The sequence below is a fragment of the Diabrotica virgifera genome, chromosome 1 (genome assembly GCF_917563875.1).
Source record: "Diabrotica virgifera virgifera chromosome 1, PGI_DIABVI_V3a".
NCBI classification, from domain to species: domain Eukaryota; kingdom Metazoa; phylum Arthropoda; class Insecta; order Coleoptera; family Chrysomelidae; genus Diabrotica; species Diabrotica virgifera.
Window position 1 is genome coordinate 207,732,650 of NC_065443.1, and position 14,234 is coordinate 207,746,883.

Below are 14,234 nucleotides of genomic sequence, written 5' to 3' on the forward strand. Positions count from 1 at the left end.
TATAATTGTGTGGAGAAATGCAATTAGGGAAGCCGACCCCGCATAGGGATAAGGCAAAGAGAATGATGATGATTCTAGTTAATCTATACACACATAAATTAAATAACACAAAAATGCATAAAGGAAACCAGGGAACAAAGTAAGTTATCAATCGAAGTAGCACAGAAAACGACAATAAATATCGTCTCCATACCACCAGATTGACAACAGGTGGAATAATTTCTTTGGTTACACCTCCTGAGATTTTCAAAATTTATAAATCAAACAGGATGCCGAGGAAATTAAGATGAGAAAATTTTAAACAATTCAAAACTCATCTGCTTAGCGTGGTAAGCGGTGGATATGGGACTACTGATGAGGGGGAAAAGACCTCCGAAGCCGGTATAGACTCTTCCTTCACTCTCCGATTTAACCAGAGTATTATGCAGCTGCTGCATTTTCGTTTTGTAAAGAAATTGAAAATATTTATACATTTTTAGTTCATTTTCTCTTTTGTAGGAGTATTAAGGAATCTTTGTTGCTGGACCACGCTGAGCAGATGAGTTGTGAATTATTTAAAATTCTCTCATCTTAATTTCCTCGGCATCCTGTATGATTTATAAATTTTGAAAATCTCAGGAGGTGTAACCAAAGAAAATATTCCACCTGTTGTCAATCTGGTGGTATGGGAGCGATATTTATTTTCGTTTTCTGTACTACTTCGATTGATAACTTACTTTGTTTTTTGGTAGATGGCTCTAGTTCATCCGTGACATTTCTTTCTTTGCAATTCGGAAAGGCCCAAAGTATGATACGTGGAGAAATCGGAGAGAAGATATGGGACTACTGATGAGGGGGAAAAGACCTCCGAAACCGGTATAGACTCTTCCTACACTCTCCGATGTAACCAGAGTATTATGCAGCTGCTGCATTTTCGTGTTGCAAAGAAATTGAAAATGTTTATACATTTTTAAACCAGGGAAGGTGCTTTGAAAAATCCATGTACTTACGGTTCGATTTTAGTTGATCAACTTTAGTGGATCGAATGATAATAGCTGTGAGAACATTCATATGTTTTAATTTTAATCGGTTAACTTTTGTCGATTCAACAAAGGATTGATCGTGTCAAACTTTATCGTTCAACTTGACATTTTTCAGACAAGTTGAATCACGTTTGAAGCGTATGAACATTTGTTGGTAACTTGAATCACTATTTTCATGTCAGTCTGAGAAAAATATATCCGTCAAATCAACAAAATGAGCTTAAAGTGGTCAGAGAGTGTTATCAAGTGTTATATTCAGATGTTTATATCCTTCTGTATCCTCCAAACCAAGTTCTTTTAGCAGAGTTTCTGAAACACCACGACGACGTTTTTTACGTTCTTTATTCCATCTTAACATAATTTTCGTGAGTTGCTGTGTCAGTAAAATACTAATATTTATAATATTTATACTTTTGAGTATAACTACACTTGGAGCCATTTTATTAAAACTAATTGGTTCAGTTTTGTTTGAAATGTGTGAACAAAAACTTGACCGATTTTAGTTGATCCACTAAAGTTGATCAACTAAAATCGAACCGTGAGAATGCGCCTTTAGATTGATCGAGTCAAACTTTATCGTTCAAGTTCTGACATACAGTTGAGTCCGCGAATCTTTACCCGTGCGTCATCATTTAAAGCATACGAAATAAGTCGATGATAAGTCGGAAATTTAAATTTACTAAACGCAACAGCAAGTGACAGTAAGTGACTTGCTGTTGCGTTTAGTAAATTTCAATTTCCTACTTATCATCGACTTATTTCGTATGCTTTAAATGATGACGTACGGGTAAAGATTCCCGGACTCAACTGTAATTTATAAAAGTGTACAGTAGCGACACTTGCTGCAAAATATGACAATGGTATGTCAAATGGTTGTTAGTAACAACTATGGAGACCTGTAAGAAGGAGTGGAAACGCAATGCATCGTTTGTGGGCTAACTTTTCAACCTCTAATTCAACTTTCAGCAATCGCCGCTAGAGGCGCAAGTGTTCGAATAGGTGCTACAAATACATTAGCTCTTATGGACTTATTTATTATTTAACTCATTTTATTATTGTTTTTATCGTAATTAGACATTAATTTATTGGTGGATTGTAGCTGAATGTGTTTTATGCCAAAAATAAATTATTTTAACCTTATAACATATCGACGTGTGGTAAAAAGTGTATTCTTTTTATACCATTGTAGATGGAGATGTGACATCAAATTTAAATTTGTCATTACTTTAATATGAGGACAGCTTATTTTGAAGCGGAAATATTTTGTCACATTATCTAACTGCCACATTTATATACCAATGGTATTTCAACTGCAAATTAATTTGTTAATATCTTTGTAACTGATATCAAAAAGTTTGTTAGTTGAAAAAATTGAACTTAACTGTACGTAATTGTTTTTAAAAAGTTATTTAAATAATTTGAAGTTTATTGATCAATTTTTTTTAAATTATTATTTTTATCAAAATTTAAAATGCTTTTTCTTTTGAACACTTCATTTATCTATATTCTGAAAGCTTACCTATCAGATGTTTAAATTTAGTTAATAAAGTATATGTAAATTAACTACAGACGACAGTCTGACTTTTATAAAATTAATGTTAATTTTTGTGAAATATTTTGTCTCAAAAAATGCATGTTTCGACAGAAAAACTTTCAAGATCCTCGTATTATTATCACTATAATTTTCAGGTTAAAATAAAAACCAATAATAGGTAATACACAAATTTTATTTACACCGAAGGAAATAACATACAAACGAATAGGTATAATCCATGAACGTTATAAATAACATAAAGACAAATATTTATAAAAAGTCTTTATTAACTTCGTTAAGTTCCCTTTTGAATTTTTTATCGGAACGATAACTCGATATAAATCCTGGTACGAAGCAATTTCTTTTAGTGTAAGCTTTCTTGGCACTCATATTTAAATAATATTAACCATCAAAACCAGTAATCTTATATTAACTACGAATAATTAATTATTTTCGAAATTTTCACATTCACTCCAATGCAAAACTAGCATCTATCTCTACACCACCGCCGCCCTAGCGAGAAACCAAGCAAACAGGCAAAATCGTGTACAAAAATTTCAAGGTCGTCCTATCTCGATTCCTCTCCTCTGTGTAGGTCTCCATAGTAACAACATAGCCCAGTAAGGATCTGCGAAAAAACGTATATTTTTGGATGTGAGAGGTGGCATTCGGATTTTTGCAGATAAAATTAGGTGACACCTTCAGTAATAATAATTGACTTATGCTTCTTCTCAAATATGCCCGGAACATTAATAAAAAAATTAAAATTTTTTAAATTTCGAAAAACATCGATTTTTTCTGCTTTCTTTGCTTATAACTTTAGAACGATTCGTTTTGGAACAAAGTCGTAGAGAAATAAAATAAAGATAATTTAATTTTGTATAATATACGACTGGTTAAAAATGTCTTAAGGTATTACCTTTTCTGCAATATAGCAATAAATACAAAATAAGAGGGCAAAATAAGTCTGCTGTTATTCAATATTTTTTAACCACTTTGGTGGCACATAAAACCTTAGTAATTCGCTTAGGAAATTATTTGCAACATACTTAAATCTTGTACCAAATTTCATTAAAATCGACCTAATAAATTTTGCAAAATAAATTTGCAATCTAATAGTTCTTAGGCCCCCATATAAAATTATTATTTATGACCACACCGTTGAAACTTTTTGTACTTGTTATTTGGGTGGAGTCGGACAAATTTCGAGCTTAGCGCATCATGGCAGTGGGGCGTTTGTCTGTCAAGCGGTCACGAATTTGTCAATTTTATGCAAGAAAAAAATTTATAACCACATTGGTCATTTTATTTTAATCAATGGTTTTTATCATATAAACAGCGAAAATAATTTTGTCGGACAAAAATATTGGGGCATACGACGCGTCGGACACGCTAAATATGTCAAATTTATGAAAATAATAAATTTATTACCACATTGCTAATTTTATCAGAATATACCATAAAACATTTTTACAATAATGTGGTAACCTTGTCGGACAATTTTCACGGGGCATATGCGCAGTCGGACGCGCCGAAGATGTCAATTTCCTGAAAATTTTTTATTTATTACCACAGATGTCATTTTTATTTTGTGCTGTTCTTTTACATGTGTAATGCATATTGGATCACTTGTCGGACAAAAATAATGGGGCGTTTTGGAGATACAGGGTGTCAAATTTAAACTTTTTTTTTATTTATTATTGAATATTTCCTGACAGGTATGAGATAACAACATGAAATTTAGTATGTGGGGGTTTTTTGGGTCGAGAAAACTAAATTCCCTACCAAAAATTATGCATTGCCCACAGGGCGCCATATACCCCTTTTAGCACTCATTTATTACGTTCAATTTTTTTATCCCTCACTCTGTATAATTTTGACATTAAAATTTTTATTTTCCTATTAGTTTTACTTAAAAAAGGTATACTTCTTTCATCTTCCTAAACTCAACCGTTTTCGAGATAAACGCATTTTAAATCTGCGATACACCATCATTTTTAGCATAATATCATTGTAGTTACACCCGAAAAATAACTTAAAACCATAAAATTATCCAAAAATGTATCGCAAATTTCTTCAAATGGAATTTGTGATGCAATGACATAAATTTGACAACTGGCACAATTATTATGGTATTAAATTATTTTTCGGGTGTAACTACAATGATATTATGCTAAAAATGATGGGGTATCGCAGATTTAAAATGCGTTTATCTCGAAAACGGTTGAGTTTAGGGAGATCAAAGAAGTATACCTTTTTTAAGTAAAACTAATAGGAAAATAAAAATTTTAATGTCAAAATTATACAGAGTGAATTATAAAAAAAATTGAACGTAATAAATGAGTGCTGAAAGGCGTATGTGGCGCCCTCTGGGCAATACATAATTTTTGGTAGGGAATTTAGTTTTCTCGATCCAAAAACCCCCACATACCAAATTTCATGTTGTTATCTCATACCTGTCAGGAAATATTCAATAATAAATAAAAAAATTTTAACTTTGACATCCTGTATCTCGGTTATTATAAACTTTGTACTAAGATCAGTTTAAATCTAAGCTAACTAACTAAGCTTAAATCGGTTTATTTTTACCTCAGGAACCTGACGTTAAGCTATGGCCCATTATTTGCCAAATTTTACCTGTATATAAATTAAATGAAATTGAATGTATTGTTTCTCGATTCCACGTTAAGATATATATGGTCGCCTTTCTATGATTATCTCTCAAATGATCTAGTGTCCATCGAATGTACACTAGAGTTTTTTTTCTATTCGAAATAGACTAAAAAATTATTTTAATGGCCGGTAAATTAACTCGTATTGCTCTATTTTTAAATAAATCTATCTAAATTTAGCGTCGCAACCACTACAACTACATAAACCATTTCGGCGATAATGGTCAAATGGATTATACTTTTGGAACTAGATACCTTCTAATCGGTATTACCGATTTTGATCACTAAATATGAGTTTGAAGCGTATTGAGAAGTAGTGTCTGATGCATCCAAGGTCAAGTAGGATAACTGAAGGTATTATAGGACTATTGAGCTTTAAAAACCGGTTTTCCTAGAGAAAATATATTTGATCACACTTATGAAGGCTATAACATAAAAATTCGAATTTTCGCAGATAGAGGTATACACCGATAGACGTATCTGGAGTCCTCCTTAGTTGTTGGCGCAATTTGTAGGTTGAAATTTTGAGTAATTGTCTAAAAACCAAAATTTTCAAAGTTTAGTTTTTCGGATTTTCAGCTGTACTGAGCCGTGTGTATCTCTGATCCTAACCACTTAAGCACTATTTGAAAGCTTAACTCAACGCTGTTAATCTGGTGTACTTTTGGTTTTCCTGTCTCTTCTTGAACCTAAGATATATACCCCCAAAAATATGCCGTTTTGTACCTACCAAGTCCTATAGCTGGCTTATGGGTGGTAGAAAGTCACAAGCTATACCGGTTCTGAATCGGCCCTGACCCCCTCTTAAAACATAGAAAGGAAATTCAGATCGGTATAACTTTTCCACAAACATACACACAAACATACAAAACATTTTCCCCTTTTTAAATAGAAATTGAATAAAATTTCTGAGATCGGTAACTTTTGAATGGTATATACAATTTTCAAAATGGCAATGGGATAAGACAGGGAGATTCCCTGAGTCCTCTGTTGTTCAACCGGATCATGGACGAAATAATAAAAAAAGTAAGAACAAAAAAAGGATACCAAATGGCAGAAAAACCACTTAAAATAATCTGCTATGCAGACGACGCAATACTAATCTCTCAAAGTAAAGATGATTTACAACGTATGCTGCACGAATTTAATATAACCGCTAGAAAATTTAACATTTTAATTTCCCCAAAAAAGACTAAATGCATGGTTACAACAGTAGATCTAATAAGGTGTAAATTAGAGCTGGAGGGTCAAATAATAGAACAAGTCATGGAGTTTAAATATCTAGGCATCACACTATGCAACTACGGAAAGCTCGAAACAAAAGTGGAAGATCAGGTGAATAAAGCAAACAGAGCCGCAGGTTGCCTGAATGAAACAATATGGAGAAATAAAAACATCAGAAAAGGAGTGAAAGGCAGAATTTACAAAAGAGTCATCAGACCAATAATGACGTACGCGGCAGAAACACAACCTGATACAGAAAGGACAAAAAACACTATAGAAAGTACTATAGAAACAGCCGAGATGAAAACATTGCGAAAAATCAATGGTAAGACGCTGTGGGATAGAGCTAGAAGTGTAGATATATGAAGGGGATGCAAGGTGGACAACATTAATAACTGGATGAAAAGCAGAAGAGTAGAATGGAACGACCACATAAGCCGAATGAAAACAAATAGAGTAGTAAGAACGGACAGAGACGGTTCCCCAATAGGAAGACGATCAGTGGGAAGACCACGAAAAAGATGGAATGACAACTTACTAGAGGCACATTGAAAAACAGACAGAGTAATGTCTATATAAAAAGAAGAAGAAGAAGAAGAAGAGAAGAATTTTCAAAATTAAACATGCGTTGGAAAGGTAATGTTCAGTACTATAAGAAGCCGTAAAATCGGACTTAAATTTTCGAAATTTTTGAGAGTTTTGGGGACGAGAACGAAAAACAGACCCTAAAAGGGAATGGCCGTAACATCCACACCCTTGTACCAAAATGGATGGTTGACATATTTCTCTTTTCCTATATTTTAAGATTGGATTTGGCCCAATTTTTTCAATTCAGTCACATTTATCGATTCAAAAGAAACCGAGAAACACTGTTTTAATTTTTTTTTTTTGATAATACCTCCTCCTCGATAGCCTAAAAGACTTAAGCTTTCTGTTCGTTTGCCCCAACATTTTTGTCAGACAATTAGATTTTTGTTCAAGAATATAATTACTTGTAACTTACTGCCTTTGTCGGAAAAATGGTTTTAAAGATAAGGGATGCACGAACCCAGCAGAGTTTAAAAGTATAATTTATTAATAAAAATTAAATTTTTTGTCCGACTTTGCATTTGACCCAATATTTTTGTCGGACACTTAGATTTTTTGATTTAGAATATAATTTCTTATAACCTGATACTTGTGTCGGAAATTTTTTTTTAATTGAAGAAAAAACTACAGAACGATGTTTGTCGTTGTTCAAGGAGTATGTATTCAAATATCAGATCAAAAATTTTCTAAAATTATCCCTCTTGTCGGAAAATTTTTTGGGACAATTTTGGGTACAGCTCTACGTCATACCCTTTTAAATGTTTTACTTAGTGTGTGTACCAATTTTCAGCTATATCGATTTAAAAATAACCGAGAAAAACTGTTTTAAAATTTTTTTTTGATAATACCTCCTCGTCGATAGCCTAAAAGAATTAAGTTTTCTCTTCGTTTGCCCCAACATTTTTGTCAGACAATTACATTTTTTGTTTAAGAATATAATTACTTGTAACTTACCACCTTTGTCGGAAAAATGGTTGTAAAGATAAGGGATACACGAACCCAGCATAGTTTAAAAGTATAGTTTATCAATAAAAATTAAATTTTTTGTCCGACTTTGGATTTGCCACAATATTTTTATCGGGCACTTAGATTTTTTGATTTGGAATATAACTACTTATAACCTGATACATGTGTCGGAAAATTTTTTTTAATTCGAGAAAAAAAACTACAGAACGATGTTTGTCGTTGTTCAAGGAGTATGTACACAAATTATCAGATCACAATTTTTCTAAAATTTTCCCTCTTGTCGGAAAATTTTTTAAAAAGTTTTGGGTAAGTTTTGGCTAAGTCATACTCTTTTAAATCTTTTACTTAATGTGTGTACCAATTTTCAGCTAAATCGATTTAAAAATAACCGAGAAAAACTGTTTTAAATTTTTTTTTGATAATTCCTCCTCGTCGAGAGCCTAAAACAATTAAGTTTCCTGTTCGTTTGCCCCAACATTTTTTTCAGACAATCAGATTTTTTGTTTAAGAATATAATTACTTGTAACTTACTGCCTTTGTCGGAAAAATGGTTTTAAAGATAGGGATGCACGAACCCCGCATAATTTAAAAGTATAGTTTATTAAAAAAAATTAAATTTTTTGTCCGACTTTGGATTTGCCCCACTATTTATGTCGGACACTTAGATTTTTTGATTTGGAATATAACTACTAATAACCAGATACATGTGCCGGAAAATTTTTTTTAATTTGAGAAAAAAAACTACAAAACGTTCAAGGAGTATGTACACAAATTATCAGATCACAAGTTTTCTAAAATTTTCCCTCTTGTCGGAAGATTTTTTGGGAAAATTTTGGGTACAGCTCGACGTCATACCCTTTTAAATGTTTTGCTTAGTGTGTGTACCAATTTTCAGCTAAATCGATTCAAAAATAACCGAGAAAAACTCTTTTAAAAATTTTTTTGATAATACCTTCTCGTCGATAGCCTAAAAGAATTAAGTTTTCTGTTCGTTTGCCCCAAGATTTTTGACAGACAATTACATTTTTTGTTTAAGAATATAATTACTTGTAACTTACTAGCTTTGTCGGAAAAATGGTTGTAAAGATAAGGGATACACGAACCCAGCATAGTTTAAAAGTATAGTTTATCAATAAAAATTAAATTTTTTGGCCGACTTTGTGTTTGCCCCAATATTTTTGTCGGACACTAAGATTTTTTGATTTGAAATATAACTACATATAACCTGATATATGTGTCGGAAATTTTTTTTAATTGTAGAAAAAAAACTACAGAACGATGTTTGTCGTTGTTCAAGCAGTATGTAGGCAAATATCAGATCACAAACAGCTCCACGTCATATCCCTTTAAATGTTTTACTTAGTGTGTGTACCAATTTTCAGCTAAATCGATTCAAAAATAACCGAGAAACACTGTTTTAAAAATTTTTTTGATAATACCTTCTCGTCGATAGCCTAAAAGAATTAAGTTTTCTCTTCGTTTGCCCCAACATTTTTGTCAGACAATTAGATTTTTTGTTTAATAATATAATTACTTGTAACTTACTACCTTTGTCGGAAAAATGGTTGTAAAGATAAGGGATACACGAACCCAGCATAATTTAAAAGTATAGTTTATTAATAAAAATTAAATTTTTTGTCCGACTTTGGATTTGCCCCAATATTTTTGTCGGACACTTAGATTTTTTGATTTAGAATATAACTACTTATAACCTGATACTTGTGTCGGAAATTTTTTTTAATTGGAGAAAAAAAACTACAGAACGATGTTTGTCGTTGTTCAAGGAGTATGTACGCAAATATCAGGTCACAATTTTTCTAAAATTTTCCCGCTTGTCGGAAAATTTTTTTGGAAAATTTTGGGTATAGCTCTACGTCATACCCTTTTAAATGTTTTACTTAGTGTGTGTACCAATTTTCAACTATATCGATTTAAAAATAACCGAGAAAAACTGTTTTAAAATTTTTTTTTTGATGATACCTCCTGGTCGATAGCCTAAAAGAATTAAGTTTTCTGTTCGTTTGCCCCAACATTTTTGTCAGACAATTAGATTTTTTGTTTAAGAATATAATTACTTGTAACTTACTGCCTTTGTCGGAAAAATGGTTGTAAAGATAAGGGCTGCACGAACCCAGAATATTTTAAAAGTATAGTTTATCAATAACAATTAAATTTTTTGTCCGACTTTGGATTTGCCCCAATATTTTTGTCGGACACTAAGCTTTTGATTTGGAATATAACTACTTATAACCTGATACATGTGTCGGAATTGTTTTTTTAATTCGAGAAAAAAACTACAGAACGATGTTTGTCGTTGTTCAAGGAGTATGTACACAAATTATCAGATCACAAGTTTTCTAAAATGTTCCCTCTTGTCGGAAAATTTTTTGGGTAAATTTTGGGTACAGCTCTACGTCATACCCTTTTAAATGTTTTACTTAGTGTGTGTACTAATTTTCAGCTAAATCGATTCAAAAATAACCGAGAAAAATGTTTTAAAATTTTTTTTGAAAATACCTTCTCGTCGGTAGCCTAAAAGAATTAAGTTTTCTGTTCGTTTGCCCTAAATTTTTGTCAGACAATTACATTTTTTGTTTAATAATATAATTACTTGTAACTTACTATTTTTGTCGGAAAAATGATTGTAAAGATAAGGGATACACGAACCCAGCATTATTTAAAAGTATAGTTTATCAATAAAAATTAAATTTTTTGTCCGACTTTGGATTTGCCCCAATATTTTTGGCGGACACTAAGATTTTTTTATTTGGAATATAACTACTTATAACCTGATACATGTGTCGGAAATTTTTTTTAACTGTAGTAAAAAAACTACAGAACGATATTTGTCGTTGTTCAAGCAGTATGTAGGCAAATATCAGATCAAATTTTTTCTAAACTTTTCCCTCTTGTCGGAAAATTTTTTGGGAAAATTTTGGGTACAACTCTACGTCATACCCTTTTAAATGTTTTACTTAGTGTGTGTACCAATTTTCAGCTAAATCGATTCAAAAATAACCGAGAAAAGCTGTTTTAAAAATTTTTTGGGAATACCTTCTCGTCGATAGCCTAAAAGAATTACGTTTTCTCTTCGTTTGCCCCAACATTTTTGTCAGACAATTAGGTTTTTTGTTTAAGAAGATAATTACTTGTAACTTACTGCCTTTGTCGGAAAAATGGTTTTAAAGATAAGGGATGCACGAAACCAGCATATTTTAAAAGTATAGTTTATTAATAAAAATTAAATTTTTTGTCCGACTTTGGATTTGACCCAATATTTTTGTCGGACACTTAGATTTTTTGATTTAGAATATAACTACTTATAACCTGATACTTGTGTCGGAAATTTTTTTTTAATTGGATAAAAAAAAACTACAGAACGATATTTGCCGTTTTTCAAGGAGTATGTACGCAAATATCAGATTACAATTTTTCTAAAATTTTCCCTCTTGTCGGAAAATTTTTTGGGAAAATTTTGGGTACAACTCTACGTCATACCCTTTTAAATGTTTTACTTAGTGTGTGTACCAATTTTCAGCTATATCGATTTAAAAATAACCGAGAAAAACTGTTTTAAATTTTTTTTTTGATAATACCTCCTCGTCGATAGCCTAAAAGAATTAAGTTTTCTGTTTGTTTGCCCCAACATTTTTGTCAGACAATTAGATTTTTGTTTAAGAATATAATTATTTGTAACTTACTACCTTTGTCGGAAAAATGGTTGTAAAGATAGGGTATACACGAACCCAGCATAATTTAAAAGTATAATTTATTAATAAAAATTAAATTTTTTGTCCGACTTTGGATTTGCCCCAATATTTTTGTCGTACACTTAGATTTTTTGATTTGGAATATAACTACTTATAACCTGATACATGTGTCGGAATATTTTTTAATTCGAGAAAAAAAACTACAGAACGATGTTTATCGTTGTTCAAGGAGTATGTACACAAATTATCAGATCAAAATTTTTCTAAAATTTTCCCTCTTGTCGGAAATTTTTTTAAGAAAATTTTGGGTTCAGATCTGCGTCGTACCCTTTTAAATGTTTTACTTAGTGTGTGTACCAATTATCAGCTAAATCGATTCAAAAGTAACCGAGAAACTCTGTTTGAAATTTTTTTTGGTAATACCTCCTCGTCGATAGCCTAAAAGAATTAAGTTTTCTTTTCGTTTTCCCCAACATTTTTGTCACACAATTACATTTTTTGTTTAAGAATATAATTATTTGTAACTTACTACTTTTGTCGGAAAAATGGTTGTAAAGATAAGGGATGCACGAACGCAGCATTATTTGAAAGTATAGTTTACTAATAAAAATTAAATTTTTTGTCCGACTGTCGATTTGCCCCAATATTTTTGTCCGACACTTTGATTTTTTGATTAAGAATATAATTACTTATAACCTACTAATGTTGTCGGAAAAATAGTTGTAAATAAAAAAATTTCAGGAAATTGACATCTTCGGCGCGTCCGACTGCGCATATGCCCCGTGAAAATTGTCCGACATGGTTACCACATTATTGTAAAAAGGTTTTATGGTAGATACCGTTAAAATTATCCATGTGGTAATAAATTTATTTTTTTCATAAATTTGACATCTTTAGCGTGTCCGACACGTCATGTGCCCCAATATTTTTGTCCGACAAAATTATTTTTGCTGTTTATATGATAAAACCATTGATTAAAATAAAATGACCAATGTGGTTATCAATTTTTTTCTTGCATAAAATTGACAACTTCGTTACCGCTTGACAGACAAACGCCCCACTGCCATGATGCGCTAAGCTCGAAATTTGTCCGACTCCACCCAAATAACAAGTACAAAAAGTTTCAACGGTGTGGTCATAAATAATAATTTTATATGGGGGCCTAAGAACTATAAAATGCCCCACTGCCATGATGCGCCAAGCTCGAAATTTGTCCAACTCCACCCAAATAACAAGTACAAAAAGTTTCAACGGTGTGGTCATAAATAATAATTTTATATGGGGGCCTAAGGACTATAAATGATTTTAAAAAAGTTCAAATTTTTAAAAATCTTTCCTAACAAAAAGTAGACCATTTAGAAGTTGGCTAATTTTTTTTACATATAAAGAGGTGCTCTACCTACCTAATACACATTACAGAATTAAAATCGGATTATTTAAGGGACCCCAGCAATGTTTTAAATTTATAAACAATTTTTTGGCTTATAAACAAATAGCTTTGTTTAATAATAAAAAAATTTATTTTTAGCAATGCAAATAATTAAAACCGGTATAATTTGACTTAAACTTTTAAATGCTGTCAGCAGAATTGCTATTTGATTTTTTAATCAAACGTTATTCGCGTTCAAAAATTGCAATTTCTCGATTTTTTGAAAGTTCCACCGCGTTTATCTCGAAAACTATGCATCCTACGAAAAAACTTGTAAGAACATTTTTTGCTGGGAATCACCAAAAAAATACAAAAAAATGTTTTATTTTGCGAAAAATCGATTTTATGTAATTCCTCAAGTTCTTTGTTAATAACAATCTTATCGACATCCGGATCAACTGTTACCCAAAAAATTCGTGTTCTACGGGTCAAAATACATAAAAAAAACTTGAGTAAGTCCATCTAAATAAAGGAGCCCACAGCACCCCCTCCTGACCACAGCACTAATTTGTTTATAAGCCAAAAAATTGTTTATAATTTTAGAACATTGCTGAGGCTGCTTAAATAATCCGGTTTGAATTCTGTAAAGTGCATTAGATAGGTGAAGTACTTCTTTATATGCTAAAAAATTGACAAATCTTTGTATGTTCTAGTTTTTGTTGTGCAAGATTTTAAAAATTTTTAATTTTTTTAAAAAAGTTTAGATTGCAAAATTATTATGCAAAATATAGTTAGTCAATTTTAATGAAATTTGGTGTACGGTTTTAGCACATTACAAAAATTTTTTAGCACATTACAATCGCATCTGATAGAAAATTTAATTATCTTTTTTGTTTTATTCCTATAGGACTTTGTTCTACAATGAATAGTTTTTAAGTTATAAGCAAAAAAAGTAGAGAAAAACGAAATTTTTGAAATGTTTAAATATTTTATTTTTTTTATTAATGTTACGGGCATATTTGGGAAGGAGCATAAATCAATTATTATTAACGAAGTTATCACCTAACTTTATTCTCAAAAATCTGAATGCCACCTCTCACATCCACCTAAACACAGATCCTTACTGGTCTAACTATGGAATGCAAAAAA

The 14,234-nt window shown here is 31.4% G+C and overlaps 1 protein-coding gene across 1 annotated transcript in view; it reads left to right on the plus strand.

Moving 5' to 3' along the window:
- Window positions 1–14,234, plus strand: part of LOC126882021 (myrosinase 1-like) — a 247,134-nt gene that overhangs the window by 232,193 nt on the left and 707 nt on the right. The gene's annotated exons all lie outside the window — the stretch shown is intronic.